General features: G+C 39.1%; 1 protein-coding gene across 1 annotated transcript in view; it reads left to right on the forward strand.

Moving 5' to 3' along the window:
* The window catches only part of LOC149171166 (uncharacterized), a 62,314-nt gene that overhangs the window by 22,934 nt on the left and 22,951 nt on the right, over positions 1–16,429 (forward strand). The window lies entirely within an intron of this gene.

A 16,429-nucleotide genomic window follows, 5' to 3' on the forward strand; every position in this document is an offset into this window, starting at 1 on the left:
ACATCCAGAGGTGTAACATCACACAATACCTCGTCTGTGAAGGGCTTGATGCTGTAGGGAAGGAGGAACTACTGGCAAACTTTGAGATCTCGTCCTTCATGAAGCCACCCGATACTGTATGGCTGTGGGTGTGGTGTAATTGAAAGGCCCAACTACTTCATGACCTCTGTTGAAATGAGGTTCTTTTGGTTGCCACTGTCGACAATGAATTGCAACGGCGAACCCTTCACCCACATCTGTGAGTGGAACAGACGCTCCCCCTCCTCTGGATCTTCGGGCTCATTCTTTTGGATCTTTGTGGTGGCAACAGTGACGCTGGGCTCCGCATCAATGATCTGCTTCCCTTTACCATTCCCTTTGTCGTGTTCTGCCTCAGGGTCAGAACATGCATGTGATTCTGAAGCCTTCAACTCGGCCACCAATGACTGCTTGGTTCGACACTCACTTGTGTTATGAGTGGGACTCTTGTGGAACTCACACCACTTTCCTGTGTCCTTCTTCGACTTTGTGGTGTTGTTCTTTTCTTGCGAATTTGACGGGTTGTATTTGGTCACCTCGCCTTGGCTTTGTCCTTTGGTCTTCGGATTTGCAGATCCAAAGTCTCGCTTCTTCTATTTGAACTTTTGCTCGATTTTGAAAGTGTATTGGTACGCCGTGTCAAGCGAGGAGATGTTCAGGAACTCCATCTCTTCCTAGATGTATCTATGTAGGCAGCTGCAGTATTTGAGTACCAAATGCAGCTCAGAGTCCTTGATACCTAACTGTGTGCGAAGGGTATGAAAAATGTTTGTGAACTACTGCACATCTTGGTCCCATCCTTGCCGCAGCGTGGTCCACTTTATGTATTTGTCCTCATATCTTTTGATAGGGTAGTACTGCTCCTTGATGGCATCCCGAAAGGAATTCTAAGTGGGCGCGGCTGATAACAGTGAGTCCGTACTTTCATCCTTTTTCTCGCATTAGGTTTCCCACTAGTCCTTGACGTGGGGGGTTACTTTAAGAAGAGCGAAAACATTCTTTTCCTGGCTCGAAAATTCATGAACAGAAAAATACCCATCTTGCAGATTTAACCATTTATCTACGACATCTACGTCTATTTGACCCTCAAATATGGGGATTTCAAATTTAACTTGTACCTTAAACGGTGTGGCATTTCCAGATTAGCTGTTGGAAGCCGATGCATCGCCTCTGGGTAGCGGCTGAAGGATCTGGGCAAATCTGTCCATCATCGCATTCCTTTGTTGCTCGAGGGCTTCTTCGAGCAAGATTTTGATAGGATCTCCTACCCCCTTGTCTTTCTTCTCATCTGCCATGGGAGGCCGTCGAGATTTGCGAGGTTGGTCTTGCAAAGGTTCAACCAGTTCAAGCCCTAACTCCTTATATCCCAACCTCGTTGGGGACATGCAAATAAAAACAGAGAAAAAGCATACCACTCTGATACCATTGATTCATATTTAAATAGGGACGCAGCAAATTACAGAGATAACCATAAACATAGATATGCAGTGGAAATAATACTTCATTTCATTAACGTAAAACACTGAAATATGCTTACAAATAGAAATGGAAATAAGCCAGCTAGGGTGATGGTAGCTTTATCTCTGAGAAGATATGTGGTGGCTACATGCCTTTGAAATGTGTTACAATGAGGATCGAAGGCCTATTTATTATTAAGAAACAATGGAAAACCTTTAACATCCCAAAACCTAACCCTAGAAGATGAAACATCAAATTGTGGGCCAAGTTTGTGTACATTGGTACGTCAATTTCCCGGGGTCGTAACTTTGGCACCCGATCTCTGTTTGATGCATACAATAGCTCATTAGAAAGATCTATCCGAGAACTATAACTTTGGGAAGAGCAACATTGGTCCATGGACCCATGTTGCTCCCAAATTTCCCAAAAAACATCGTTCAGGGCCTCAAAACGGCTCTAGAAGTTTAGGACCTCAAAAACTGCTAAAAATAATAAATTGTGCTACAATTACGGAAACTAAAAAACTAAAAGAGACAGTTGTGGGAGTCTAAGTGGGATAGGTGGGTGGCCACCAACATCCACTTGGATCAGTGGGTGACTACACCTAGAACAACAAAAAGAAAGTAGTTTAACCTTTTCTTATAGAAGATAGATGAGATGGAGGAACTTACTTGTTGCCTTTCACTTCCTAAATCTCTTTTGAATCGCTCTCGTCGCTCCCACTTGAACTAAATACGCTTAAAAGGCACTTGCATCAAGAGAAATAGAAACAATAAATGATCAAAACATGCATGCTCTATCAACTATAAAACAATGGAATTGAATACATTGAAACACATAATCGTCACATATATGAACAATCATATGAGAAAAGGAATAAGCTCTTTATTAATGTAGAAGGAAGATTATCACCCAATATAGTTCAATTCTGTGCCACTCCTCCAGCTTCAGTTCAACCCTTGCCACATCAAAAGCACAACACTCCAGCAGCATAACATTGCTTAACATAAGCTCAATCCTCAAACCAACAAACTTTCCTTACAAACTTCAAATTCTCTAGCCCCCTTGATCACTATGATGAGTGCTCGATTTATAGGAAATGGAGGTGGTTTTGTCATAAATGATGGTATTAAATGGCCTTCCAAGCTTGGAGATATTTTCCATGGAGCAAGGGATGAGAGGATAGGAGTTTAATGGATCATTAACCTATCCAATTTCGAGCTCATAGGAGGAGATAAGATATGGGAACCTTTTAGAATAATCTAGAATGAAGGAATATTCCCAAAACCCTATGAAAATTTCACTCAATCTCGCCCAGCACAGACTAAAGAGGGCCTAAGTGCACTGCAGTGCAGGCCACAGTGGTCCTGCCTACTCTGCAGCGCACTGTCTCAAGGCTTGAGCTGTACTGGTGTCCCAAGGAGGCATTTCAAGAAGGCATCAAGCCATGAAACTTTCATAGAAGGAGGCATTCAATGAGCTTACTCCTCTAGGGCATGTAACAATTGAATTAGGGTTTGATGAGCCCTAAAATTACTGAGCTGAATGTTGGGAGTGTTGTGCCAAAATAGACTTGTAACGGACATGAGGCAAGGGATCTAATCCAATTGATCTACCACAACAAAACCCTAGACCTTATATTGTTGAACACCAAAAACAATCCCCTTCCATAGAGGTAAACCCAATAAAGGTAAATCAAATTTTTTTATGTCCTTCAAACTAGGGCAATGATCTGTAGATTCAATGGTTTTTTGCTTAGGTTTGATGTTTTACATTAGTGGGTTTTCACAACATGGGCCAAAAAATGTGACACATACCTTTGTTCAAAAGGATTCTTCATTGTAAATTTTGATACCCAGGAAGATGTGGATAGATTTTTGAAACAAGGACCTTGGTTTTGGGGAAACGCAAGGCTCTTCATTACCCCTTGGTTTCCAAATTTTTGACACCACAACAATGGTGGTCTCAACAATTCTAGTATGGGTGAAGGCTACAAAATCTTCCACTTCCCTTCTAGCCTCACTAGGTTCTTGAGGAAATTGGGAGCACTCTATGGTCATTCAAGAAAATGGATCACCTTAGAACAAAGAAAGTGTTATTTATCTTTGCTAGGATATGTGTAGAAATTGACCTAAGTAAAGGTCTACTTGACCGCATTTAGTTGAAACATAAAAACTTTTAGTGGACAACTTTTGGATTATGAAAATACAATGTTGAAATGTCAATCTTGTTACAAAACATGATACTTACAGAATAGATGCCCTAAGGGGAAAAAGAACCTAGAAAAGAAAAAGGGGCAAGCCCGTAAAAGAAATAGATGGAAGACTTTTGACCCCTATTTCACAAGGGAAGAAGAAGAATAAATCACAAAGAAACCTCCAAAATAAGAAGAAGGGGATGCTTAGGTCCAAAATGGCAATGCAACCCACCAACAAAATGGTACAGAATCAAAAGTGATCCATGATCCATAACAACAAAAAAAGGTGGCCCATAAAGAAGATATGACTATGGACACAAAGAGAGTTCATGTTTCAGAAAGTTCAAATTGAGAAAAAGAATTCCCAACTGAAGATAACTGGCACCGAACTAGAAATGGTTCCAATTGGCCCCACCTTAGGGGGATGACAGAAGGTCTAGAAAAAGAGACAAAAGAGAGAAGTTAAGTGATTACTATCACACTTAACTTCACAGGTTTATGTAATTTTTCCTCATTCTTTTCTTACGCTCACAAGTTGAGAGGTTGTGCTTACCGAAATTATGTGGTCAACATCTACAAGATGTAATTTTGTTCAATTTCAAAGTTGAATAAAATTGTGGGTTTTTTCCCTTTGGAATAAGTAACTAGAGATGTTGGTGGAATATTAGTACCCAAAACATGGACTTGGTCAACTTTATTGGATTTGTTCCCCTTCACTTTACATCAAGTTTGGTCATCCCATTAGTTTATTCTCAAGTGTTTGCCTCTTTCTTTGCATCACTTTCTCAATCAATGTCATTGTACCTCTCACTAAACACTTTCCAAATGTTGGTTATTTCTCCTATATGCAAATTTTATTTGGCCTTCATTTGTGATTATGCTACACAACATAAGGGAAAGTGTTGCTCAGTTTCTACCTCCCTATTTCCACATACTCGACATAACCTTTCTACCCACAACCCTTTGGTTTGTTCTTGTCTTTCCACTTCACTTCTAAACATGTGTGACTTGCTTCTAATTTCTATACTTACTTGTTCTTCATATCACGAGATGTTTCAAATAATTTCACACTTTAATCTTAATTTTTTTGTTAAAGCTATCAATGTAATGTTGTTGTTTTTTGTTTTCTTCATTATTCCCGTATAACTTTCATATACACTAATTTTCAAAACTTTTTAACTACCTTTCTTCTCTATATCTTACTCTCCAAACTATTTTTTATAGTATAATGTCTATATTTCCTTGTCCTTTCAACTTTAATCAATATTTTAATAATATTTATATCACCATATTATATATATATATATATATATATATATATATATATATATATATAAAACTGGTTTTATGACTATTTCTAATTTGTACATATAAAAAACAGGACACTGATTTTATATATATAACCACTTATTAAGAAGTCTGGTTTTATGACTAACTATATATAATTAAGTTTGATTTTAAAAAACAAAAATCCAATGAAAATAAACATTATTTTAATTCACATGTGTGAATAAAATAGAAAAAACCCAAATAGGAAAAAGCGTGTTGATGTAATACAAATGGAAAGTGATGTTTCATAATTTGAGCATCTATCTGTGTTGTGTCATATAACTAGACATGCTCTTAACTCCATGCACTTCTTTGCTTAACTATGTTTCACTATCCGGTATTTAAAAGCTTTTGAATGAAGAATAGTATCCGACTGGAATTTATATAAATAAAATACTCTTGCTAAGTTACATGACAATTTTGAATTCTTTTAAGTAAGAATGTATATATATATATACTCTCTCGATTATAAAGTTATAACTTTTATATATTTTTATTATTTTTGGTTGGTTTGAGATTCAGCATAAAGGTTTAATCTAAATTTTCAAAGAAATTTCTTATTATAAAAATTTCAATTTTTTTCTAACTTATTATATTTCAGAAAAACCTTAAAATACAAAGATATTTACATTCTATTTTTAGTTATAATTTTATTTTGATCTGTTTTGACTTCTTGTTTTTCATGGATAATTTTCCTTTTTTCTTTCTTCTCAACTTAAATCTAACGTGCATTTTGTGCCAATTTCGGTGGATCGTTCTTTGGCAACTACATGAACTTATTCTTGAAATCTTCCTCATCCGCCTAATCTACCCAAAGATTATTTTTTAACAAAATTCCTTGTGGTTTCCAGAAGGAATCTGTTTTCCATAAGGGTTTGCTACTTTTCCACTAATGTTGCATTTGAGGAATCCTTACCAGTGACAGGAGGATCCACATTGGCAAGTTATTTTTCTTGCTTAGATTTTGTTGCCGTGACTATGGTTTCTTTGACTGCTTCCTTTTTGTATTTTGGGTCTTTCTTGTCCTAAAGCTATTCTTCTTTCAGTACCTTATAGTGTACACCTTGTGCACCTTCCCACCATTTGGGCCTTCTAGGTTTTTTCCAGTCTTTGCTATTCCAAGAATACTTGGGGCAATTTTTCAATACATTCCCCTTTTCATAACATGCTTTACACCAAAATAAGATATTCTTATAGTCAAGCTTTTGGACCCAAACATGGTTTGGAGCCATCAAATTAATCTCTGCTAGAAAACACTTGTTGAAGTCCATCTGCACACAAATGCGAACATAAGTAGTCTTGATTTTTTTGTTTTTTTTCATGATAGCTACGATAGAGTTTTTCCAGCACATTCTCAAGGGAGGAAAGTGATGTGTGATTCCAGAAATGCAAGGGAAGGTTTGGAAGCCTAACCCAAACTAGGGCTGTAGAAATTAATGTTCTTACCGAGTCAAAAATGGGAGCTCAAGGCTGCATAAAGAGGCCAACACTCCCCCAAAACCATTGCCCAACTTCATAGATATCCTTCTTGTCCTCAATCTTATCAAAAGCCACTGTGAAGAAACCTCGTGCCATAGGGTAAATATTCAACTCGCTTGTAAAAACTTGGCTTCCATGTCTGAGAGATCCATTTATGTAGATTGACTAGCCGCAACCAGTACCCATTAAACCTATAAACCAAGTCATTCTACGAACCATTTATGTAGATTGACTAGCCGCAACCAGTACCCATTAAACCTATAAACCAAGTCATTCTACGAAAATTATTTTTCATTGCATGAAGCTTCCTCATCCACAAGAACATTAAGGGAAGAAATTTCTTCTACCACTGGAAGACCAAAACCAAACTTCAATATAGGGTTGTACCAAACCATACAAGAGCTAGCTTGACTAAAATCCATACCTGCAAAAGAAACATATTTATTTACCAAATCGAAAAGATTCACCATTGAATGGGGAGATCTGCAAAACTCTAACTACCGCAAGAGTTTCTCAAGCTCCTCCCATCTCAACTCTAAATATATATGAAATTTATTATTCAACATTGAAAAATAACTAAATTGATAGAGATTTCTATATCATTCCTGCAGGCTCAACAGAAGAAGCTGTTGTTGCTAAACAGAAATGTAAAGTCCAAAAATGTTATCATTAGAAGAGATGTAAAGTTTATTGAAAATATATCGGCTTACGAGCCTAGTTCGACGGATGTGCCACCTCTCCCTATCTCTTCTACTTTTGAAAATATTTCTTCTTCAGATGATGAAAGCGAGGATGAAAATCCTCCCCCACCTTCTCAAGATCCTCCTTCAGCTCCTCAGCTTCCAAAATGGGTCCATGCTACTCGGGATGCAGCAGGTGATCTTGCCGGTGATCCTACAGATCAGCGACGTACACGTTCTCAGTTTGATAGAGCCTCTTCTTTACTGGCTCAAGCTTCAGTAAATTATGATCCTGACACCTTTGTAGAAGCTTCAAGCCATCCAGATTGGGAAGCAGCTATGAATGAAGAATATCATTCATTATTGGCAAATGATACATGGGATCTTGTTCCTCTACCAAAGGGACGAAAACTTGTTAGATGCAAATGGGTTTATAGAACCAAGTATGGACCAGATGGGAAAGTTGATAAACATAAAGCTCGTCTTGTTGCTAAGGGTTTTTCACAAGTTGAAGGCATTGACTACACTGAAACCTTCTCCCCTGTTGCCAAAATGAACTCTATCCACCTTGTTGTTTCCCTTGCTGCCTCTTTCAAATGGGAAGTCCATCAGATGGATGTTAAATCTGCCTTCTTGCATGGGGACTTGCATGAAGAAATCTATATGGAACAACCTATTGGCTTTATACAAATAGACTCAAGCCTTGTATGTCGGCTTAAGAAATACCTTTATGGTCTCAAGCAAGCTCCTCGAGCTTGGTATGCCAAAATGGATAACTTTATTTTAGAAAATGGCTTTTCTAGGTGTCCTTCTGACAATACTGTCTACACCAAAAAAGTGGGCAAGTCTCTTATCATTCTCGTTCTTTATGTTGATGATCTTATCCTGACTGGTAGTGATCCCAACCTTATAAACCATGTGAAGTCTAGCCTTAAAAGTAAGTTTTAAATGACAGACTTAGGACACTTACATTATTTTCTTGGTCTTCAAGTCTTGTAATCCAAGGAAGGTATTTCCCTTTCCCAGTCCAAGTATGCCTGTGATATTCTACGCCATTTTCACATGGAAGACTATAAGCCAGCCCCTTCTCCCTTTCAGTCTGGAGTCAAACTTTCAGTCACTTGTACTTCTCCTAAAGTTGATGCTACCTTATACCATCAACTTGTAGGAAAACATTTGTATCTAACCCATACTCGTCTTGACCTTTCCTTTGCTGTTGGCCTTGTTTCTCGGTTTATGCAAAACCCACATGAAAGTCATTGGAAAGCAGCTAAAAGAATAATTCGTTATGTTCGAGGTATAGTTCAGTTTGGGATTCATTACAGTGCCAAAGCAGCTCCTCTATTGGTTGGTTTCACTGATTCCGATTGGGCTGGTGACCCTGATGATCGGAAGTCTACTGCAGGTTATGTGTTCACTCTTGGCTCAGGACCTATTACATGGGCTTGCAAGAAACAAGGTGCCATTTCTCTTTCTTCAGCAGAAGCAGAGTATCGTGGTGCCGTAGAAGCTAGTAAGGAAGCCTTGTGGCTTCGTTAGATCCTGTCAGAGTTTGGCTTTCAGCAGCAACATCCGACTACACTTTGGTGTGATAATCAAAGTGCCATTCAACTATGCAAAGATCCAGTCCAACATCAGCGCAACAAACACATTGAACTGCACATGCACTTCATCAGAAAGCTCATCCACGACCATGTTCTTGAAGTGCAATATTGTTCAACAGATGATCAAGTTGCAGACATCTTTACAAAGGCTCTCACAGAGGCGAAGTTCACTAAACTTCGATTTATGGTTGGAGTTCAAGAAGTTGTCACTAAGGGGGGATAGGCTCTACTGCCTCCTTCCTTCTCCTATTGTGTCATATTTGTAAATCCTTCAATCCTATCCCAAGTTGTTCTTAAGGGGGATGTTAGGATATTCCGACACATAGGAAAATAGTTAAGTATAACCTGGTCTAGTATAGAGTTAGGTAAAGTGTGTTTCTTTACTATGTACATTTTGTAACTTACAATCCAACGGTCACGATATGTAGTGATTCGACGGTTCATTCTCTCCTCGGTGTTACCGACACTTGATCCGTGGCTTAACACCCGATTGGTCCATGATCTCTATTTAAAGGGCATGGAGGGTCATTTGTAGGTTAACTGTTCATGATAGAAGGTTATGTAAAATTTCATTCTTTTATTAATAAATTGCCTGAAGTGGCCGCGTTGGCTCAGGACGTGGACTGTTTCCCTCTTTGAGGGTTTTAACCACGTCAAAATACTGGTGTATTGATCTGTGATCTGTGTGTGAGCAGTGTCCTTTGGTGTTCTGTCTGAGGAACTTACCCTATAAATTCCTACACTCAGAGAGGCTGAAATAGTAATTACGAACTTTGAGAATAACTTGGGAGGGGTGTACAGCTCCTCTAAACACAAGGATATAATCTCATCTCTATATGCTGCTAGAGGGGAAATCTTAAAGGATCACGAAGAATCATGGAGGTTGAGAAGTAGAGCGATCTGGATGCTTGAGGGAGATGATAACAGTAAGTTTTATCATAAATTCGCAAATGGGAGGAAGGCAATCAACACCATATGGCAGCTTTCAAATGAACAGGGACACCCTGTAAACACCTTCCCCCAGCTAGAAGCATTGGCATCCTCTCACTTCAAGCAAATATACAGAGCACCGCCCATAGTGAACCTTTCTGAAATAATACAAGTGACACAACTATTCCCAGGGTTTGTGGAGTAGGAGGAAGGCAGGGAACTAACTAAGGAAGTCTCCTAAGGAAAGATGGAAGCCACCCTCAAATGGTTTAAGAAAGATAAGAGTCCTGGGCCAGACAGTTGGACGGTGGAATTCTACATAGCATTTTTTGGGATTCTAGGCTCAGAACTCCTCAAGGTAGTGGAAGACTCCAGAGTTAATGGAAAGATGTATGAATCCTCCATAGTTAATGGAAAGATGCTGCTTCCATTGCTCTCATCCCCAAGATTGGCAATCCAAACTCCTTCGATGATTACATACAAATTTCTCTTTGTAACTACATCTATAAGATCATGGCTAAAATCATTGCCAACCACTTAATGCCCATTCTATCCACCCACATCTCACAGAAGCAATTTTCCTTTCTTCAAGACCGACAAATCCACGAAGCGGTGGGAACAACCCAAGAAGTTATGCACTCATTGCATTACAATAAAATCAAAGGTATGATCCTCAAGGTCGATCTCTCTAAGGAATTTGACAGAGTTTGTTGGTTGTATATTAGAATGCTTTTAACCCACCTTGGGTTCCCATTTGTCTTCATTAAATGGATTATGGGCTGTATCACTAACACTCCATTCAGTGTTTTGGTTAATGGTGCAGCCTCTCCTTTCTTTCATTCTGAAAGAGGTCTTCGACAGGGTTGTCCACTCTCACCTCTTCTATTCCTCCTAATAGTGGAGGGGCTCAGTAGACTCATAAAAGCAGAGGTCAGAAGGGGCAGAATGCAGGGTATAAAAGTCATAGAAGACTGAATCTTAACACACATGTTATTCATGGATGATGTCTTAATTTTCCTCAATGGAGGCATAGGGGACTTGACCATCATAAAGAACATTTTCTCCCTATTTCAAGTGGCTACAGGCATGATGGTCAATTGTAGTAAATCCACCTTGACAACAGCTAGATGCACCCAACATGAGATCCACTTTTCCCTACAAAGATTTCAGTTCACTCTGTTGAAACTTGAGGATGGGTTAAGATACCTTGGATATAAGCTGAAGCCTTGGGATACAAAATAACAGACTAGACGTGGGTTACAACGAAGATGCAGAAAAGACTCAATATCTGGTACTCCAAATATCTATCCAGGGCAAGTAGACTTATCCTCATCAAGACCATTCTAGAGGCTACACCGGTCTGTTGGTTGTCCTTGGCATGGATCCCCAGAGGTATACTCTCAAGGATACAGGCACTTTGTTGCATATTCCTTTGGAAGGGAAAATAGACAGGAATAATTTATGCTTGGGTCAAATGGGATGCACTCAACCTTCCAAATAAATGGGGTGGATGGGCCATCAAGAAATTGGAAGACTTTTCCTCAGCCCTGGCATCAAAACTTGGATGGAAACTTATATCTTCTAATAGCTTATGGATCAAGGTGGTGGTCTCCAAATACATTGCCCCTCTCAACGTGATGGATTGGTTAAGGTAGCCACACAGATACTCCTCTGGGATGTCAATTATATGGAAGGTTGTTCTTAAATCCTTGGACATCATTAGAGCTGGCATCACATGGAAAATCCAATCTGGTTCGACCTATTGGGATAGGACAGGACCCCTAGATCGGCTATGAGGATGGCCACATACTACCTATTAAGATAAGAAATCATCTCAGTACAATGAATATCACTCATATCAATCACATAGGAGATTCTAAGCACTACACCCTTTTCCAGCAAGCTTGGAAATCAACCCACAACTTAAATATTCCTCAGCAGTGGGCGTAGATCTAGAAGGACTACATTGGGGCTCTCACTGCAGCCCACATCCGATTAGGGGATGGCAAAGACGAGATCATCTGGGCATTATCGAAATTTGGGTCTTACACACCCAAGGAGGGCTACCTGGTATTAGCTGATGCTCGAAGACCACAAGTCATTGAACATTGGTGGAGGCACTTGTGGAATCTCAAAGCACCCCCAAGGTGCAAACTTCTCATGTGGACCATCCTTAACAATAAAATCCCCATGGGGGACAACCTCCTCAAGTGAGCCCAAAATGGCCCTTTTTGGTGCTTTCTTTGCAAAAGCAGTGAGGAACCTGTCTCGCATCTGTTCATAGATTGCACAACTACTCATTAACACTGGCAGAAAATTACTACAAAGATTAGGTGGCAGGCCTCTAATCCCGCGGAGGCTTGGATAAACTGGTGGACAAGGGCTATCCCGCCTAAACTTCGCAACCTTCCGCTTCTCATCAGCTGGGCCATTTAGATTGCATGCAACAGACTCATATTCTTGAATGCATCCCATCACTGGCCTTCAATTGTTGCTCGGATCTTGTCTGATTATACTCTTATCTCGGAAGATGATGATTCCCCGCGGCCTCACACTCTTATACCTAAATCCATTAACCACTCACTTCCTTGGCATTTATTTGATGGTTCCGCGCAGGAGGGGAGGTGTGGGGAGGGAGCCATCCTATTCACGTGCGAATGTTGTCACAAGGTCGGGCATCTGTTTAAGGAATACCCACTCAATAATAAGGCAAGATCAGGGAAATAGGTAAGGGCAATCCCATCTAAGTCAGCATAGGAAAAGGAGGAACAGCCTCCCACCGGAGACCCAGGGATACAAGCGAATCCGGTGGATGCAGGAAAGACACCCTCCAGAGAGGTTCCGAAGAAACACGGCAGACCACCTCTTCATCCACCCTCTCCTCCACTCACAAGGGCCAGAGCGATTGCCGGGGCATCATCATCATCAAGTAAGAGTTCACACTCCTCTTACCCCTCTCATACATCTTCTATTACTGATGGCTTGGCATTTCCTCCATTTGGCCTCGAACATGGGATTACTGGAGTATCTCCCCCCCAATCTTGTCCCCCTCGCCCCCCCCAGCCACGTTCTCCATCACCCCATATTCTATCCCAGAGTCCCTTCCACTATATTCCCCTGTTCCTGAAGACGGGCCTCCATTCCTGAGATACCAGATTAGGTCTAAGGCTAAAAAATAGCAGGACGACTGACCTAGTACTCTCCCCTACTCCCCCTAAACTCCCTTGAGGATGCCCCTCTTCCCTCTCCAAAGCACAGAGTATGGTTGGAGACGAAATCGCTTCTAATAAGAAATCTACCATCCTGAGGGCTCTTAGAACACGAGGCCCATTACCTGAGCCCCCCTCATGAATATTGTATCATTCAATTGCAGAGGGCTAGCTAGACCCGATAAAAAATAGCTCTTAGAAGACTGTTATCTACCTCTCCTATTGATGTTATTTTCCTCCAGGAAACCCTTAGCTTTGTTAAAGCTATCTCTCTATTATTACAATTGATGCTCCTAGATTGGTCCTTTATTGGCCTTGATGCAAGTGGTCGTTCGGGAGGCATTGCCCTGGGGTTCAACTTGCTCACTATCAATCTTTGCAACTACTGGAGGGGGCCGGGTTATCTTGGGGCAGACTTGTTCTCCGCTGACCTAGGGATGGAGATACGGGCTATTAATGTCTATGGGTCGTGCCAACATAGGCCTGAATTTCGAGACCGCCTACTTAACTCTGAACTCTGTCAAAAGGATTTTCTAATCATGGGAGGGGATTTAAAATTCTCCATAGGACATGTGGAATCATGGGGACAGAGAGCACAAATTGATCCCCTTTTAGTCTATTTTGAGAATGTACTGGGACCCACAATATGATAGAGATCCCCATCACAAAGATGCAACCCACATGGCAAACAATAGAATAGGGGAAGATAGTCTAGCTCGTAGACTCAATAGATTTCTTATTAAGTAAGGCCTTCTCAATTAGGGCCTAATTCACAGGTAATGGGTGGGATGAGGGGGCATCTCTGATCACTTGCCTATTTATATGGAAATCAGTGGGGGGCAAGGGAAACCTAAGGGTCCCTTCAAGTTCTGTGCCACATGGCTGAAGGACCCTTCCTAAGTTTGTATGGTCACATATTTCTAGAAGGCGCACCCCCCTACTGTAGCAGGTCATATAGCAGAAGGGTCCTTTGAGGAGGTAGGATGATCAAGCCCTCAGAGAGGCTGAAATAGTAATTACGGACTTTGAGAATAACTTGGGAGGGGTGTACAACTCTACTAAACACAAGGATAGAATCTCATCTCTATATGCTACTAGAGGGGAAATCTCAAAGGATCGCGAAGAATCATGGAGGTTGAGAAGTAGAGCGATCTAGATGCTTGAGGGAGATGATAACACTAAGTTTTATCATAAATTCGCAAATGGGAGGAAGGCAATCAACACCATATGGCAGCTTTCGAATGAACAGGGACACCCTGTAAACATCTTCCCCCAGCTAGCAGCATTGGCATCCTCTCACTTCAAGCAAATATATAGAGCACCGCCCATAGTGAACCTTTCCGAAATAATACAAGTGACACAACTATTCCCAGGGTTTGTGGAGTAGGAGGAAGGTAGGGAACTAACTAAGGAAGTCTCCTAAGGAAAGATGGAAGCCACCCTCAAATGGTTCAAGAAAGATAAGAGTCCTAGGCCGGACGGTTGGACAGTGGAATTCTATATAGAATTTTTTGAGATTCTAGGCTCAGACCTCCTTAAGGTAGTGGAAGACTCCAGAGTTAATGGAAAGATGTATGAATCCTCCATAGTTAATGGAAAGATGTTGCTTCCATTGCTCTCATCCCCAAGATTGACAATCCAAACTCCTTCGATGATTACATACCAATTTCTCTTTGTAACTACATCTATACTTACACATTGAGACATATCTTGGATGAGGCTCTTCGACTTTATTCAAATTTTGATTTTTTCATATGCCATCACATTTTTATGGAAATGAACGTAACTAATGATCGGTTATCCAAAGAGGCTGCGGACAAGCCTTCTCGCACTTGGATGATCTAGGAATGGAGGGAAGGGGCCCATTATTAGTATTATCACAGACCCTTCATGGAAATAGCTGCACAATAGGCTCAATGGGAGCCTGGATACAGGGTTTTTCTCATGCTTTCACAATCTCCATCTGTAAATATACATATGTTTATTTCTCAGAACTCTACTACAGTTTACTCTTATTGAAAAACAATATGAAAAATATTTTTTGAAACTAGGCCTCCCTGCGTGGACTCAAGGCACCAAATTTTGAATTGATACAAGTGAACAATATTCATTTTTGACAAGCCATGGCTCACTTATAACATATGCATGATGCATATACAACATGTAATTTTCTTACATAATGAAAATTACGATTTTTCCAAGGGAAAAAAAAAGCTCATCTATTTTTTTTTAAATATAATTATATGTTATCTCATATATTTACTCTATCCAAACCTAAATTTACATATAATATAAAATTCTATGATTAAAAAATTAAAATAATCAGAAATAATAATAATAATAATAATAATAATAATAGTTTTTTTTTTTTTTAGGTCGGACATAACTGATGTTTAAAGTGAGGCCAGGTGTTTTTCATTATTATCAATGGTCGGCTCTTGTAATGTATCTCATTGAGTTATCTTTCATTGGTAATGAAAGCATTTAATTATTTTTCATGGTTTCTACTTAAGTCATATTTTGTAATGAGTGGATTTATAGAATGTATTTTTGTTTATTAATAGTTATTATATTTTTAATTTTAAAATTTATTATTTTTTTATTAAATAATATATTGGTTTTTTTGTATAATATATTTTTATTTATTTCATAATTCAAGATATCTTCTTATTTTGATATAGAGATTGATATATAGAGTGAGTTATTCAATTTTTATTTTGTTGTTTGTTTTGTTTTAAACTCAGATAATTAATAAGTAAAAAAAATTGCACCCACAAGACATGAGCTTGAATTTATGGGGATATTATTATAAATCCCAATTTTTCATGGAAAGTTCACAATCAAACACCCAAGTTAGGTGGGATTTGAATTAAGGTGGGTTGCATTAACATTCGTGATCTCATTCACCCAATCTACTTTAATAGACTTCTTGTTGTATTCTTATTAACTATAGTGTTATATTTTTGTTTTTTTTTTCTTATTCACTCGAATTCATTTTCTTTATTTTTTCCAAAAGGAGTAATATGAGATGGATCTACCTTGTCCAATTTTGTGATCACAACTTCCTCTACAAGGTTATTTCTATGAGCTTCTTCTTTGTTTTTATTTATTTTTATCCTAGATGAATTTCTCTCGATAAAGTGATGGTTCTTTTCCATGCCTTTCCACCACATAAGTTAATGGTTTCACTTCCTTATATTTCTCCCCAAATGTTTGGAGTTCTTTCTTAATTCCATTTTTTTCTTTGGGTAAGGTTGTCAAATGACCATACTCAAACCATGCTTCACATTTGAAAACTACATACTCATAATCCAACTTTGCATCCACTAGCTTAATTGAGGCGTCATCAATCAACATATAAAAAATTTAAATTTCTAGACATAACTTGGCATAGGATATGATATGATTATTGTTGGTTTTTGTTTTATTTTTTTACATTTTAAAATTAGTTTTAAGTGCAATTCCTAGGAATGTTAAATAACATTATCTCTCACTCTTAAATTTGTTGATAGTATAAATTTCATG

The sequence above is a fragment of the Pinus tabuliformis genome, chromosome 4_2, assembly GCF_031772625.1.
Source record: "Pinus tabuliformis cultivar Carrire ecotype Pingquan chromosome 4_2, CPIR1, whole genome shotgun sequence".
NCBI lineage: Eukaryota > Viridiplantae > Streptophyta > Pinopsida > Pinales > Pinaceae > Pinus > Pinus tabuliformis.